This window comes from Gopherus flavomarginatus, chromosome 6 (genome assembly GCF_025201925.1).
Source record: "Gopherus flavomarginatus isolate rGopFla2 chromosome 6, rGopFla2.mat.asm, whole genome shotgun sequence".
Taxonomy (NCBI): Eukaryota; Metazoa; Chordata; order Testudines; family Testudinidae; genus Gopherus; species Gopherus flavomarginatus.
The window spans coordinates 102,688,659-102,704,423 of NC_066622.1; the positions used below are offsets into that span (position 1 = coordinate 102,688,659).

Below are 15,765 nucleotides of genomic sequence, written 5' to 3' on the forward strand. Positions count from 1 at the left end.
TGGAATATGTCAATATATCGCCATTTCCAACATGCCTTAATAGAGTTTCTACCTAAAAGCCTTCCGAAGTATTCTTCTGCAGCACGTTAATGTTTGGTAATGAAATGACAGTCAGCCTCTGTTTCAGTTCAGGAAAGCAATTTCACATCTATTTGCTGTATGTCATAAATTTGGCCGTAGTTAAAACAAATTGTACAGGATAAATATATATTTTTAATATATTCTATTTAGGAGAAAAATAACATTTTACTTAATAAATTAGCTTTAAACAAAGAATGTTAAAACTGGAAGTGTCTAGTTCCTATAAAATACTGTATGGCCATATTCTTTAGTGCTCTGCAAGACTCTGTTTTCCAGGCCTGTTGAAGTTAGCTTTTCTCCCTTTTTCCTTCTGCATTTTGTATCACTTTAAACTGTTGTGGAAAAGCCTGAAAGTTGCTGATTCTAGTTTATTCACAAAAGGTCACAAAACTTGACCTTCCAGGATATTTCCCTTATCTTAACCTAGTGATTTGTTTCGAACATCAGAAATCTAATAGAGAATGACAGAAGCTTATTAAAGCTGTCCGTTATTTACCTCAGGGTAGTGTCCTTCATCAAGTTAGCTCAGAGATATTATAAAAAATACTGGAAGGCAGGTAAGCACTGAATATTAGGAAGGATCCCTTGGTCTTTGGATTTGCTTATCTTGCCTACTGGTGCATAATATTATTGCTTGTTTTATTTATTTTTCCCCTTTTGATCTCATTCAGATCCTCAGCCCCCAGGAGGCTGTTTCAGTGGCACACAGCAGCCTTAAATCTGTTCTAAGAGCGTAGCTGGGAGTTTTCCTAAATGGTGTAGAGGAATCCTTTCATTGCATCAAGCTTACATAACCTGCTTTATTCCACCCTTTCCTATCTTCCTTCCATCATAGGGGATGTGCTGGGGGCCACAGTGGGTGTGGACAAATTGTGCTTCCCTCCAGTGATATCCAGTTACTATAACAGCTTTTAGGAGGCCATTGCGGGCTGCAATAAGTTAGCCCTGAGGGACAAACTTGCACCTGCTTGTCCCCCAAATTAAGGTAGCACAAAAATTACTTCTAGCCACTTTTGTAATCCCTTTCCCCCCCACCCCAATGTGGTGATCTGGCACAGCTGATGATGCAGATAATTAGGTATTTTTAAATGTTTGGTGGTACAGAGACTGGTTTAGAACATGTGGGATATGTCTAAGAATAGGGGCAGATACAGTGATTGTAATGGAATGATAAACTACAGTACACTATTCAGCCATTAGTTGGTGAAGTATGTAACATTCCTTATTTAAGCTAACCTCAGCCATGGGGGGAGAACATTAAAGGCTCTTGTACTGGATACATTTGGTGTGTTCTTGCTCAGAAGCAAGCCCTGTAGCCAGTCCATATCTGGTACAGGAGTATAACAATGATTGCTGTTAAACCAGTGCTTGCATATGAAAAATATGTAGTTAGATATAATTGGATGTCTGTATATCTGATTCATCTGATAAGTTCACTTTGGACTTCTGAATTAAAGGTTTGGCATACTCAAAAATGTAGACATGGAAAATTGTGTTAAATATTTGAACTACAGAAAAGCTTATGATACCATTCTGCACAAGAGATAAGTAAGTTACCTGAGGAGATAACAAAGTCTTAGCTATCAAAGCCATAAAGATTTAAGAGTATTTGTGAGTAGAAGCATACGAAACTTAAGGAAGTACTACAAACTTGTATTATGAATTAGGTCAGTCAAAATTTTCTGCACAGTGGAGTCTTTCTCCTATCTCTTCAAAGAGGCTCCTGGTTTTCTATCACTGAATTCCAGGCACAAACACCAACAATCATCAGTGAGGTGGGTCAGAAATACATGAAATAGGGACAAACTTGCAAGGGAAATATTTGCCTTCACCCATGGCAAGGTATGTGAGATAATATTTTTTATGGGACCAACTTCTGTTGGTGAAACAGGGAAGCTTTCGAGCTACCTTAGTTCTTTGTAGCTCAGAAAATTGTCTCTTTCTCAACCACCTTGTCTCTCTAATATTCTGTGACCAGCAAGGCTACTCAACATTTCAGTTGATATAATCTGAAGGAAAGTAGTAGATATCCAAGCAAAGCAAGAAATATGTACACTTTAATGGCTGTATCCTTCTCCCATCAAAGTCAGTGGCAAATCTCCTTTTGACTTCAATAAGAGCAGGCCCATAGTGAAATGGAAACTCCACACTACTTTCCAAGGTATAAGAGAGTGAAAGTTGTTCATTGAAAATAAAAAAAATACAACCCCCTTACATTAAAGTTTCTTTATTTAAAATGAAACAGAAAAATAAACAGGCGTGTTGGTGTAGTAAAGCAAACCCACAAATTGGATCAATGTGATTTATTGTTGGATTTAACCAGTAAGTGCGAGCTTTCTGAAAACCACTACTAATTAATTCATTTCACTCTGCCTTCATTTGTATCTATTTAGACAAAAAGGAATTCCTTTTTTTTCATTAAATACAATACAAAAATAAGACATTACTAAGTACTAATGAAATGAATTATATAATACCATGTCTAATCTCAGTAGGTATTATATGCAGGATCATCGTGAGTAGAATTTAATGAATGTTTCTTCCAATTTCAATTTTAAACACCTTAGAAAGGTACCCATAATAGCTTGTGTTATAGAGTTTATTTAAATTTCAGTTCCACCAAGAAACTACTTTAAGATTTTTAACACATTTTCTTGCATTATTAGCTTCATTATCATTATCATTAATTATCATTAAATTTTTTAAATTAGAGTGGCTGTGAAAAGAAACTGATAATTATTCAAGTATGTTTTTTTCTCAAAATATTCCCATTCTTTCCCCTGCTGATAACAGCTTTTAGAATCTTAAAATATTTTTTCGTATATCAGAGAAATTTTTATAAATAAAAGATATGAAGATCTTTAGTACTGAAATGAAAGTTACGGAGCACAAACAGCCCACAGGCCAGGAGTGCCTAATTCTGAAATGAGAATAATCTTATCTGTCAGTCCAGTTCAGGGGTTGCCATTACAAATCAGTATTTATGGCAGCTACACACATAGTGGGGTTCACTATTGCCATTGTTGCCCTCCCCCTTCCACTCCATCCCACCACCTTAGAGTATAAGATAGCAATGGTAGAACTTGGGATTTCTGGTTCATGAGAAATTTCAGTATTTTGATATTTGGTTTCATATGGAAATGGAATGAAACCAAATATTTTGTAATTTCTTATGAACCAGAAATCCAAGACACTTTTCATTTCAGAAACACTGACATATGCTGTTTCAAAATGCTACATATTCGCCAGGACCAGCAGCAGCTGACTAAAATTGACATTCTTGTAATTAGTAGTGGTAAAACTGACAAGAATGTCAATTTTAGTCAGCTGCTTCTGGCTCTCTGAGGATCTGCAACTCTGGAGCAGCCTAGCCCTGGGAGCCCCAATGGTTTCCAGGATCACAGCTCTATGGCAGGGAGACTGGAAATCCTGAGAGCCCAGCCCAGCCCTCACTTAAATCAAGGTTCTCAGGGCTTCCAGCCTTCTTTGTGCAGACCCAACAGCACAGAAACTGCAAACCCTAGTTAAAGCCAGGTACCTCAGGACTTTCTGGACTGACAGGCTCCTAGATTCATTGCATGTAGCCTGGAAACCCTGGCAATCTTGGCATGGTGGGGCTGGCGAGAGCCTGGAACTCTCTGGGACCCCAGCCCTAGAATAATATGCAAGATGGAGTTCCTCCATAGCCATGGACCTGGAAGACCAATCTATCCAGCAGCCTGCTAGGTGAGCTGGCAGAAAACCAGGCAGATTTCTGTCTTGGTCAAGAGACATTTCAGGTTTGACAAGCTGGCATTTTCCAGCTAAATAAAGTTTTGTCTGGAAACTTCTGACCAACTCTAGTCAATGGTAAATATTTATTAAATGCATATAAATGGTTGGAAAATGTTGGGTTTTTTTGGTGGCTTCTTTTGTATATAACATTGCCCTCAGGAGGCCAATGAGTTTATTTTTAATTTAAATATTATTTTTTGTCCTCAAAGAAGAAAATGATCAGTTGGCTGATGATCAGTTATCTTTTTATGCTGAACTGCATAAAATCAGAAGTTATGGAGGCACTTCAGTGACTCTTTTAGTTAATAATGTGACACACTTTTTATTATTATCCCAATTTGACCCTCTTTTCTAGCTTCCACTTTTCTGCCTGCTCTTTTAAATGTTGTGGTCCCTAGCCAGAGTATAACTTTTGGTATGTGGGTGGGAAAGTGGTGGTAGGGGAAGGATTGAGGTGAATCAGATAAAATTTTTCTGTGTTATGGACTTCGAAGAATGAGATGTACTTTATTTCACTTTTTGAAAAGTCTTTAACATTTTTCCCTCTTTTGTGTGGCCACATCTGACAGCTTGATCAAGAAACTTCCATTTCATTTTATTCTGTATTACCAGCTGAAATCTGACACACACAACTTCCATGAGAAGGTGGTGTACACATTTTCCAGTTATTCACAGGGCCGCCCAGAGGATTCAAGGGGCCTCGGGTCTTCGGCAGCGGGGGGCCCCTGCCACCGAATTGCCGCCAAAGACCCGGCAGTTTGGTGGCGGGTCTCAGAGCGGAAGGACCCCTTGTCACAGTATAATTCCCAAATCTGGACCTTAGCGTCCAAAATATGGGTACTAGCATGAATTCCCCTAAGCTTAATTACCAGCTTAGATCTGATAGTCTGTCACCAATCAGGATTCTGAGTACCTGATAAACTCTGGTCTCCCCAAACCTTCCCTGGGGACCCCAAAACCCAAATTCCTTGAGTCTCACAACAAAGGGAAATAAACCATTCCCTCCCTCCTCTTTACCTCCTCCCAGATCTTTCCTGCCTGGGCACACTAGGAGATTACCGTGCTTCAACTCCTTGAAACACAACACAGAGAGATTAGGTTTCTCTCCCCCTTCTCCCAGAGGCAATACAGATTCAAGCTCCGTGAATCTAACACAAAGAGGAAATTTACCTTTCCCTCCCTGCTCTCTTTCCCTTCTCCCCACCAATTCCCTGGTATATAAAACTCAGTTCCTTTGAGCCTTAACTAGGAGAAAAAAATCAGACAAGTCTTAAAAGCAAAACTTTTAATATAAAAAGAAAGAAAAAAGTAAAAGATTTATCTCTGCAATTTAGCTGGTAAAAAGTTACAGGGTTTTTCAGCTTATAGACAATAGAAAGAAAGCTTTCTCCAGCAGAAATACAATTTAAAGTACTTTCACCCAAATACACATTAAACTCTACCAGCCAGATACACAGTTGCAAATACAGCAAAACAATTACAAAGACTAAACTGTCTTTCTACTTTGTACTTACAAAATTGGAACAGAAGATTAGAGAGCCTATAGGTATGTGTGGTCACTCTCAGAGCCTAGAGAGAACAAAGCAAAACCCAAAACCCACAAACAAAGGCTTCCCTCCACCTAGATTTGAAAGTATCTTATTTCCTGATTGGTCCTCTGGTCAGGTGTTTGGGTCCCTGTTTGTTAACCCTTTACAGGTAAAAGAGACATTAACCCTTAACTATGTGTTTATGACACCCGCCACCGCGGGTCTTTGGGGCACTTCGGCAGCAGGTCCCATGAGAGTTTTCCGGGGCCCCTGGAGTGAGTGAAGGACCCTGCTCCAGGGGCCCCGAAAAACTCTTGTGGGTGTCCCTGTGGGGCCTGGGGCAAATTGCCCCACTTGCCCCCCACCTCTGGGCAGCCCTGGTTACTCATTGCAGATTTTTGCACCTCTGAAAACTTCATCCAGTTCTGCTAGAAAATTAAAATTTCATCAAGAGTTTAGTGGAATTTAGAATCTGTATATATGATTGTGTCATCAATGTCTATAAACTTGGTCAGACTTTAAAAAAAATTATAACACATTTACACTCCTGTGATAGAAGGAAATATTTCAGATGTTCATTAAAAGTCTCAGTGAAGTCTAAATAGAAGTGGAGGAGAGCAAATGTTTGATCTGCTAGGTCGGGGAAAAGGAACCCTTGGATTCTGAGAGGAGGAGGGGAAGATGGAGGTAGGCTTAGCTACTTGGGGAACTTCTCCTCTAGCCCTTCTCCAGAATGCACTGGAGGAGGAAGGAGAAGAGAGGCAGAGGAGGAGTGGAGAATTCACTACCTCTCTCTACTGTCACTGGGCAGGTTGTGTATGTGCATTGCCCTTCCTGTATGTAAAGCCATCCTGATGCAGTTGTGGCCCTGCCGTATAATGGAGTTATAGTTTCAACTGCATTTCCAAGATGATGTGGGCCTGACGATTGTCAGATTTTGGAATCAGGAAGGAATTTTTCTTTCAGAGCAGAATTGACAAAGGGATCCGGTGTGTTTTTTGCACCTTGATTGCAACATGCCGGATGCTAGTTTTAAGTAAATAAAGCTTAAGTGCCATTTAAAAGTTGTAAGTGAGTTTGTAATTTAGTTGCAATTTGTTGCTGGCATCCAGTGCAGGTGAGAGCTTCAAAGAAACCAGCTCCCAGAGGTAAATATGAGACCAGAGGAAGAACTGGTAGACCCTCTTACCTTGGAGTAAGGAGGGAGAGACTGAACTCTTCTTATGCTATGCATGTGCATCCTCATTTCCCCCTCATGGGAGTAGGGTAAGAGGTTTCAGAGGTGGCCTGAATTGTAGGGGGTTGACTGAAGGGGGTCAATCCTGAATATTGGTTACTTGACCTGAAGTAAGGATGGCTGGAAAACAAGAATTTCATTTTGGGGAAAAATTGAGGTTTCAACATTTGATCCCATTCTCATTCAGAACAAAGCCAAGACCTTTTCCACCAAACAGTGAGAGTGTCAGATTACCCCAGAAATACCCAATTGCTAAGTGGTTAGTACACTCACCTAGGATGTGGGAGATCCAGATTCTAGACCCTGTTCTGCCTTATTCAGAATGCCCTAACCAGCTCTGTCTCTCTCTCAGTCTCTTCTGTTACAGCTGTTCCACTTTGAATAAGTAGTTAAATATTCATTGAGAGAGAGAGACTGACTCTCTGGCCTAGTGGTCACAGTACTCACATGGGATGTGGAAGACCCAGGCTCAAGTCTTGCTCCAATCAGGCAGAATATCCCCTCCTTTAGAAGATTTCTCAAGTCTGGACAGGAATTGCTGCTGAAAACCAAAGAGACCCACCCCAGAATTTCTTAATAGGCCAGTGCTTAGGGCCTATAGCCTGGCATGTGGAAGAGCCCAGTTTCAAGACTAATCTTAATTGACCAGGAACTTGAACCTACATCTCCCACATCAGAGGTGAGTGCCATAGCCACTGGGCTGTTGGCCATTTTGGGGTGACCTCTCCCTCCTCACTGAGAAATTTAATGGAAACCAATACAGTTCTATAACCATTTTGGTTTTGACAAATCTGCATTTTCTAACCAAAACCAAAACAAAACAGAAAGTTCCCAACCAGCTCTAGCATGAAGATCCTTTACAACTGCACAGGACCCAAATAAATGACAGTTACTTTCTGGGGGTAGGGAAGGACATAGCACTCCTACGCTAAAAGGAAAAGGTTAATAAAGATGCAGCCTTCCACTTTAAAATGCATCCCTGTGTCTCATTTTCCTGTTTGTCCTGATCATTAGCTTTAGTAAACACAGGAAATGCCAGGCTGGATCAGACCAGCAGTCTGTCTAGTCCAGTATCTTGCCTCCAAGAGTGACTTCTAGCAATTGCTTCAGGAGAAGAAGCCTTATAGCAGGTAGTTTGGAGACAGGTTATACCATGAAGAAATTTCTTCCTATCCCCAATAGTTAGAAGTTGGTTTATGCCCTGAAATTTGAAGGCTTATGTTTTTGGTGTGTGTGATGATTGTTTTTGTTTTAATATATTTATTATAACTTCGAACTATCCCGTTATCCATATACATGTCTGATTCTTTTAAAAATCATGGCAAGTTAGTGGCCACTATGATACCTTGTGGCAATGAGTTCCACATTCTAATTGTGTTGTATACCATTTGTTGTTTTGTATATTTTTATCATGACACCTTTTATTTTTCACCTCTCTGAAGTATACTGCCCTTATTTTTTTCCAATAGCACTTGTCATCAATCTTTATTTCTGCTGTATCTTTAAGATGGAGAGATCAAAACTGAGCATAGTATTCTAAATGAGGTCATACCATTGTTTACTATGATGACAATTATTGTACTTTATTATACTGCCACTGTAAAGTCAATTAACAATGGTTTTGGCTGCTGTAAAAGAGTTAGGCTGTTTGGGGAAGCAGAAGTTCTACAAAGGAGAGAGAAAATAAAGGCAGAAAATGACATTTGTATTACAAGCAATGAAAGGTGTGAGTTCTACCCTGCTAAGTTTCAGGAAAAGAGTGTTTTTTCCAGTGGCATAATGAAAAAATAGTACCATTGTTCTGACATAGAGAACCAATAATAAGCCAATGTTTGCCAGTTTCAATTTACACAGAACTGATGAAGAAAACTGAGGTATGTTCATGTTTGAGTTAAGTTTGACTAAAGTTCACCAGGTTAGAGATTTCTCTCCCATGTTGCAATGGTGAAATTTTTCAGCAAATACAGAAGCAGAATATGCAGGGTGGTTGTTGTTTTTTAAAAAAAGTATATATAATTCAGTTGTACTTCGTAAACATGGCAGAAGAAAGATTTACAATTTATTACAAACCCATGCCTATTCATTACGTTTTCATAAGACAAGTAGTAATTACATCAGCTCTTGTTGACATTTAAATATGCTGTCACAAATGGATTTATTGAATTGTGTATATATAATTCTCAAGAAGAAGAAGGAGCTTTAAATGTTCACTATGCTTCTGTATGATCTTCTTGTAATTTCTTTAGTGATACTTGCTCAAAAATAGTGGGAAAATATATTCTATTAAGTGGTATGAGTGTTGAATCTGTAGCTGAAATACATTCTTAAAATAAAAGTATTCGTAACAGTTGATCTTGAACTAGACTGTGTAAAGATTGAAGGATTAGCAGTGGGCATTGTTTGAGTCCAAGATTTCAAAACTTAAGTAGGGGAAAAAATCTACAATAAACTTCCTCCTGAAAGTACTCATTAAAGTCTAGTAATCCATAAAGCTCCACATAACACAGGATAAAAAGTATCTGGGTAATTTTGATAGAAACAAACCTTTCTTTTGTCTCAGAACCTCAAATTTTCACTGAAAAACCAATAGCAACAATAGAAGAGGTATACTGGAAAATTGGCTAAATTGTATTCTCCGTCCACCCTCCCCGCCCTTCTGAGTGCCATTTTAACCTGAACTGCTTCATTCTGGTTTATGAAGTTATGTATTCCAATACTTATTATGTAGCGGTATCAAGACCACTAGATGGAATTCAGTCACATGCACACAACAACTTTTTGTTGAGATGTGAACTAAATGAATATACTATATTTTTAATAAATGTATCAGCTAGGCATCTATTTATCACTCAATGTACAGTATGTACTTCCTATTAATGTTAATGGGCCCTGACAGACTCCTTAAATTTGAGAAAAGAAAGAACAGAATGTTTCAAAGTGAAAACTGTATATTAAATAAAGCCATTCAAAATTTAGCAGCCTGATGCATCAATTTGTAATCAGGCCAATTTATTCCTTCTGTGCTACAGGATAACGTTAAATGTTTACATTTGAGAAATAGTACCAGAAAAAAACAATAATTACAGCTAAAATATGCTGCAAGCTTTTATGTGGACAAAATATACAGTTTAAATAGTTTGAGAAGTGGCAGAGTCTTTAATATCAAAAATATTCATATATAATTGAAAAAGTGTTTTAAAGTTCAAATGTAAAACTCTTTAAATTACAGATTGTAATTGAGGCTTCTAAATTTCACATTTTGCATAATTTTACATCTTGTTGGACAAAGACATGACTAAGTATAAAAGTAAGATTTTTAGATATATTGTAGTGTATCCCTCAGGTGTACATCACTAATGTTAGCACTAATGGCTGCAGAAAAAAACTCATTTTAGAGCACAATCATAGCAAGTTTGAAAGATATAAAAAATACTTGTCATTTTATTGTAGCAGGGAAAATACAAACAGTTTAAAGAGTGGAGTTACTTGACTTTTATTCAAGATTTTTTCTATGCTGAGAGACAATCTGAATCATTGCTGAAGTATGGATATTCCTTCTTAATGTTATTCCCATCAGTTTCCCAGCAGTAAAACAGAAGGTTATTGACAGTGATAAATACTGACTAAAATCTGAGAACAACCAATTAAAAACATGTTGTATTAAAAACATTTTGACCCAGCAGTTTTTACTATGAGAAATGCAAGGTGGGGAAGTTTTATTTTTAATAAATTGAGAACCTCCCATTGAGCATATTTACAAAAATATCTCTACAGAAATGGTAGCCTGGGTGCTTCAAGGGAACATATTTTAATCAAGAGCAATGATAAATCCAGTTACTTTGAAATGGCTGCTGCTGAACTAGGCAAACTATTCTTCAAACTTGAGGAAAGTTACAATTTTGTTTCAGTGTCAGTCTAAAAATCTGTGCTATGTTAATGAATTGTCTTTCATAAGAGGAAGCAATTTTCCCAGCCTGCAAAAGGTTGCAAGTTCAGCACATATTCTTTAACATGTTGTTGCCCTTTATTGACCCGAGTGGCTAGTCAAAGTTGGGCATCCTGTTCCAGTTGGGAGAAGAAACTGAAAATGAAATCTGTTCTTTTCTTTGATGCAATCTTATTTACAATGAACGTACAAGATCATGTTGTTGCAAATGCAGGAGGAACCAGAAACAAAAGAATAGTTACTTACCTAACAGCCCCAAGTATCTTTAGCCAACCCCAGACCAAAAAGTGCTCTCTGTAGCGTTTTTTCCCCAGGATCATACGCTGCTCATAGACTGCTGCTTGGGTTTCCTGCTTTGCCTCTGGCTCTCTGTTTCCATGTCTGCACCTTTTCTTGTCTTTTTCACACAGAGACAAACACACCCACTTGGTCAGAAAAATACTCAGTGGAACCCTTTGCCCACATGGTGCTAGTTTCTGGGCAAACTCTATTATGCTTTGTTTTAGGTGTGTCCCCTGCTGACAGCCATTTCAGACCCTGTGCTGGTCTGCTTCTTGTGACTTAGCCTTCCGGACAAGTCACATAAAGTCTTACTCCTGGGGTAAACCAGTAGTCCAACAAGTAATAGTCCTTCAACTTCAGGTTGGACTCTCTGTCCAAGTCTGGACTCACTAGTATCGGAGCATTTCAGTTGTTCTAGCTCTTCGTGGTGGGCGGGGGGAGAGGAGGCAGATTCCACTCCACCTTCCTTGGTGGGCCAGTAGGGGAATACAGGTCCTCCCTTTCCACTGGGTTCCAGTCCAGGGAAGCTTGTATAGGCAGTCAAGGCCTGACTATGCACACCATTTGTTATCTCCCTGATCCACTTCCTACCTTACCTTGTCTTGGGCCCTGGCCTCAGCCCCCTCCTGGGTTCCTGGTGTATGAGCTCGTCTCCATCCAAGTTTCTTCCCTGGCTCACTGAAGAGCTTCTTAGCACTTTCTGTCACCCCACTGTTTCTACTACAGGAGAGTTTTCTCAGTTTCCTTGCAGGGTAATGTTCCTGCTCTCTGAATTCCACAGAGTTCTAGAGTCTGGGCTCCAGCCCAAGCCTGGAAGTCTCCACAGCAATGAAACAGCCCCAACAGCCCAAGCCCCACGAGCCTGAATTAGCTGGCATGGGCCAGCTGTGGTTTCTTCTTTGCTGTGTAGACGTACCCTTAGTATCTCCTCATATAGAAACCTTTCCATTCCCTTGATAGTTTTTGTTGCCTTTCTCTGAAACTCCTCCAGTTCCACTATATTCTTTTTGAGATTAGGTGGCCAGAACTGGACACAGTATTCAAGGTGCAGTGCACTATGGATTTATATAGCATTATGACATTTTCTGTCTTATCTATCCGTTTCCTAATATTTCCTAACATTTGGTTAGCCTTTTGTGACCCTGCTGCATATTGAGCTGAAGTTTTCAGAGAGCTATCCACGGTGACTCCACCATCTTTCTTTCTACTTACTTAGTATTCAGAAAAGTTACAGATGTAGTTGTCTTCAATAGGATTGTACAATTGTAACTGTAGCTGGCTTCATGGAACTTGGAGGAAGTAGCATATGTTACAAGAGATAAGTGTTAGAAGAAGGCACTAGGAAGAAGTGTTGGAAGAAGGCACTCTGTCTGCTTGTGGTTTGATTGCAAGCTGCAGTTGCAGCATCTCTGTAAGTAGTTTGTTTAAGAAAAAAAGAAAGAGAGAGAGAGTGTGTGTGTGTGTGTTTAGGGAGTTGTTACCCAGTGCATGGTACATAAAACAGTAATTGAGAGGGTAATACATTCTGCATATTCAGTGGCCTCTACAAGCTTTCTATAGATGAGTGGACAAAAAGTGTAGTCTCATAAGTATAGCTATCCAGGTCTTTCAAGACTAATACAATAAAATATCTAGTAAAAATGATTTTTATGCTTGGATACACATGGAGCAGACCTGCTGAGTAAGAAAGTGCCATTTTTACTTTGTCAGTTTTTAAGTAGAATTGCACTTTAAGGACTGAGAAAATTAAGGGCAGCAAAAAAAAACAAAAAAAGAAAAAGAAAAAAAGAGATCGTGCTAGCCAAAAATGTAAAGGAAATACAAGAGGCCTTTACAAATGTATCAGGAGAAAACAAGTACTAGAGAAAAAGTAGTCATTAATAAATAAAGACAAGGAAATTAAATGAGCAGTGACTCAAATATAGACAATATACTACCCCACCAACAGAGCAGAAGTCTCTCTTTGTTTGGAATGGAGAGGAGGGCTTCTACTACCCCAGCATAAGGTTTTTTTATGTGGAGGCCCCACTATTGCCACCACCATGCCACCCAATCAGAGATCTGTAATGGTGGCTTTGCAAGTGCCCCCAGGTGTTGCAGAATCCACCATCTTCCACAACCCTATGCTTGGTGGGATGATGTCAGCTGCCTGCCTGTCATAAACAGATAGCTAAGGGTTAACGTCTCTTTCACCTGGAAAGAAGTAATCTGAAACACCTGACCAGAGGACCAATCAGGAAACAGGACTTTTTCAAATCTGGGTGGAGGGAACTTTGTGTGGGAGTCCTTTGTTCTTTGGTCTTCTGCCTGTGCACTCTCTCGGCTATGAGAAGTGATTTCTGTTTCCTGCTTTCTAATCTTCTATTTCCAAGTTGTAAGTACCATATAGTAAGGCAGTAAGGTTTCTATTGTTTTCTTTTGTATTTACATGGATATAGTTGCTGGAGTGCTTTGAATTGTATTCTTTTTGAATAAGGCTGTTTATTCATATTTCTTTTAAGCAAATGACCTTGTATTTGTCACCTTGATACAGAGAGACCATTTTTATGTATTTTTCTTTCTGTTTATATAAAGCTTTCTTTTTAAGACCTGTTGGAGTTTTTCTTTAGTGGGGAACTCCAGGGAATTGAGTCTGCAGCTCACCAGGGAATTGGTGGGAGGAAGAAGTCAGGGGGAAATCTGTGTGTGTTAGATTTACTAGCCTGACTTTGCATTCCCTCTGGGTGAAGAGGGAAGTGCTTGTGTTTCCAGGACTGGAAATAAAGAGGGTGGGATCCCTCTGTTTAGATTCACGGAGTTTGCTTCTGTGTCTCTCTCCAGGAACACCTGGAGGGGGGAAGGGAAAAGGTTTATTTCCCTTTGTTGTGAGACTCAAGGGATTTGGGTCTTGGGGTCCCCAGGGAAGGTTTTTGGGGGGACCAGAGTGCCCCAAAACACTCTAAATTTTTGGGTGGTGGCAGCTTTACCAGGTCCAAGCTGGTAACTAAGCTTGGAGGTTTTCATGCTAACCCCCATATTTTGGACGCTAAGGTCCAAATCTGGGACTAGGTTATGATACTGCCTCACCCTTGTAAAGAGCAGAGAGAGGTCCTACCGCTGCTGGATTTCACATTAGCTGGAGTCTCCTCCTCCTCAGGTCCCGTGTTTCTTGGTTTTGTGTACACTGGTGTACAGCCCAATTCTTCTGCAACCCCAGAGGATTCTTTTGGTGGGTAGCCTTGTAGCCACTCCAACAGAGAATATATGAGAGGCCAGCATCAGTTGATTTATTTGAGGGACTTAAGAGCACCTGTCCAGCATTAATTCATTGGGAATGGGAGAAGAGAACAGGCACAAGTTGTTTTATTGGAGGAGGGGTGGTGTAGAGGAGAAGAACAGGGTTGGCATTTATTGAAAGGTCTGAGTTCAGCCAGTGGTGGACAGAGGTCTGTAGGCCTAAGAGACTGGATATAGCTTGGGAGAGGGCATGGCTCAGAGCACCACTCTTACAGCTTAGCAAGTAGGCTTCCTCCTAGAGATAGCAGGTGTTCAGTAAATTTTCAAGTCCTGTGAAACAGTAATAGGTTGAAATTAAGAAAGAGAAAATGTAGACTGAGTAAACAACCATCTCTGACTTCTATGAACCTATAGAATTGTTGTCAGGTCCTTGAACCTCCTTTTTATCATTATTAATATTTTGTTTTTCCACTTACATGTGAATCTATCCATGCTAAAGATAAAATCAGTGTTAGTTTAATTCACATATCATAAATTACAAGGGTAACTCAGTATAAAACCAAGAGCCATATTTAGCCTTGGGTAAGTAGATGTAATTCCACTGACTTCAGTGCAGTTGCAGCAAAGCTGAATTCTGCACATATCAGAAAAATATAAAAGTGTGTCAACTTGGAGAACTGCACACCATTTAATGACAGCTATTATTAATGAAGACTCACATAAATCTGTATACATTATAAGCATCCACACTTTGGCTTTGTGTGCCCTTCAATTTTTTTTATTATTCAACCTTAATTTTGATAATTGTGATTGACTATAACATAACAGATCATAGCTGATGAGTAGGAAAAGATAGTATTTTATGTCATGCTATGATTCACTAACTTGAAGTAAAAGGATAGTTTCATTGTAGATAGCTGGTCTTTGCTAGCTTAGTTATCCTGAAAGAAAGAAATATTCTTAATTTAACAAACGGTTATTAAGTATATTACAAATTTTGAGTGTGGTGCCACAGTGATTTACTGCTCTTTAGCCTTTTACTTTTGGAGATCTGTGTTGAGATTTAGACCTGAGATACAAGTGGAAAATGAAATTGTGGTCTCTTTCCACTCTCATTTATCCATATCTCAATTAGGGGTAGGCGAACTGCCTTGGAAAAAATAAAGAACTGTCTTGTAGGAAGTATGGCAAGAGACCACCCTGGCTTGACCAGATTTTCAGTGGTCTGAAACTCAAAAAAGAGTCCTACAAAAAGTAGCAACTAGGTCAAATTACAAAGGATGCAAGTATGTAGGGACAAAATTAGAAAGGTTAAGGCACAAAACAAGATTAAACTAACTAGAGACATAAAAGGTACCAAGAAAACATTTTACAAATATATTAGAAGCAAGCAGAAGACCCAAGGACAGGGTAGGCCTGTTATTCAATGTGTGTGTGTGGTGGGGGTAGGGAGGGAAGAACAGAAAATGTGGAAGTGGCAGACGTGCTAAATGCATTTTTTGTTTCAGTTTTCACCAAAAATGTTAGTAGGGATTGGACATCTAACATAGTGAATGCCTGTGAAAATGATGTAGGATCAGAGGCTAAAATAGGGAAAGAACAAGTTAAAGATTACTTAGACAAGTTAGATGTCTTCAAGTCACCAGAACCTGATGAAATACATCTTACAATAATCAAGGAGTTGACTGAAGAGAGATCTG

The 15,765-nt window shown here is 39.3% G+C and overlaps 1 protein-coding gene across 1 annotated transcript in view; it reads left to right on the forward strand.

Moving 5' to 3' along the window:
* Positions 1 to 15,765, forward strand: part of PCDH15 (protocadherin related 15) — a 1,406,570-nt gene that overhangs the window by 1,284,628 nt on the left and 106,177 nt on the right. The gene's annotated exons all lie outside the window — the stretch shown is intronic.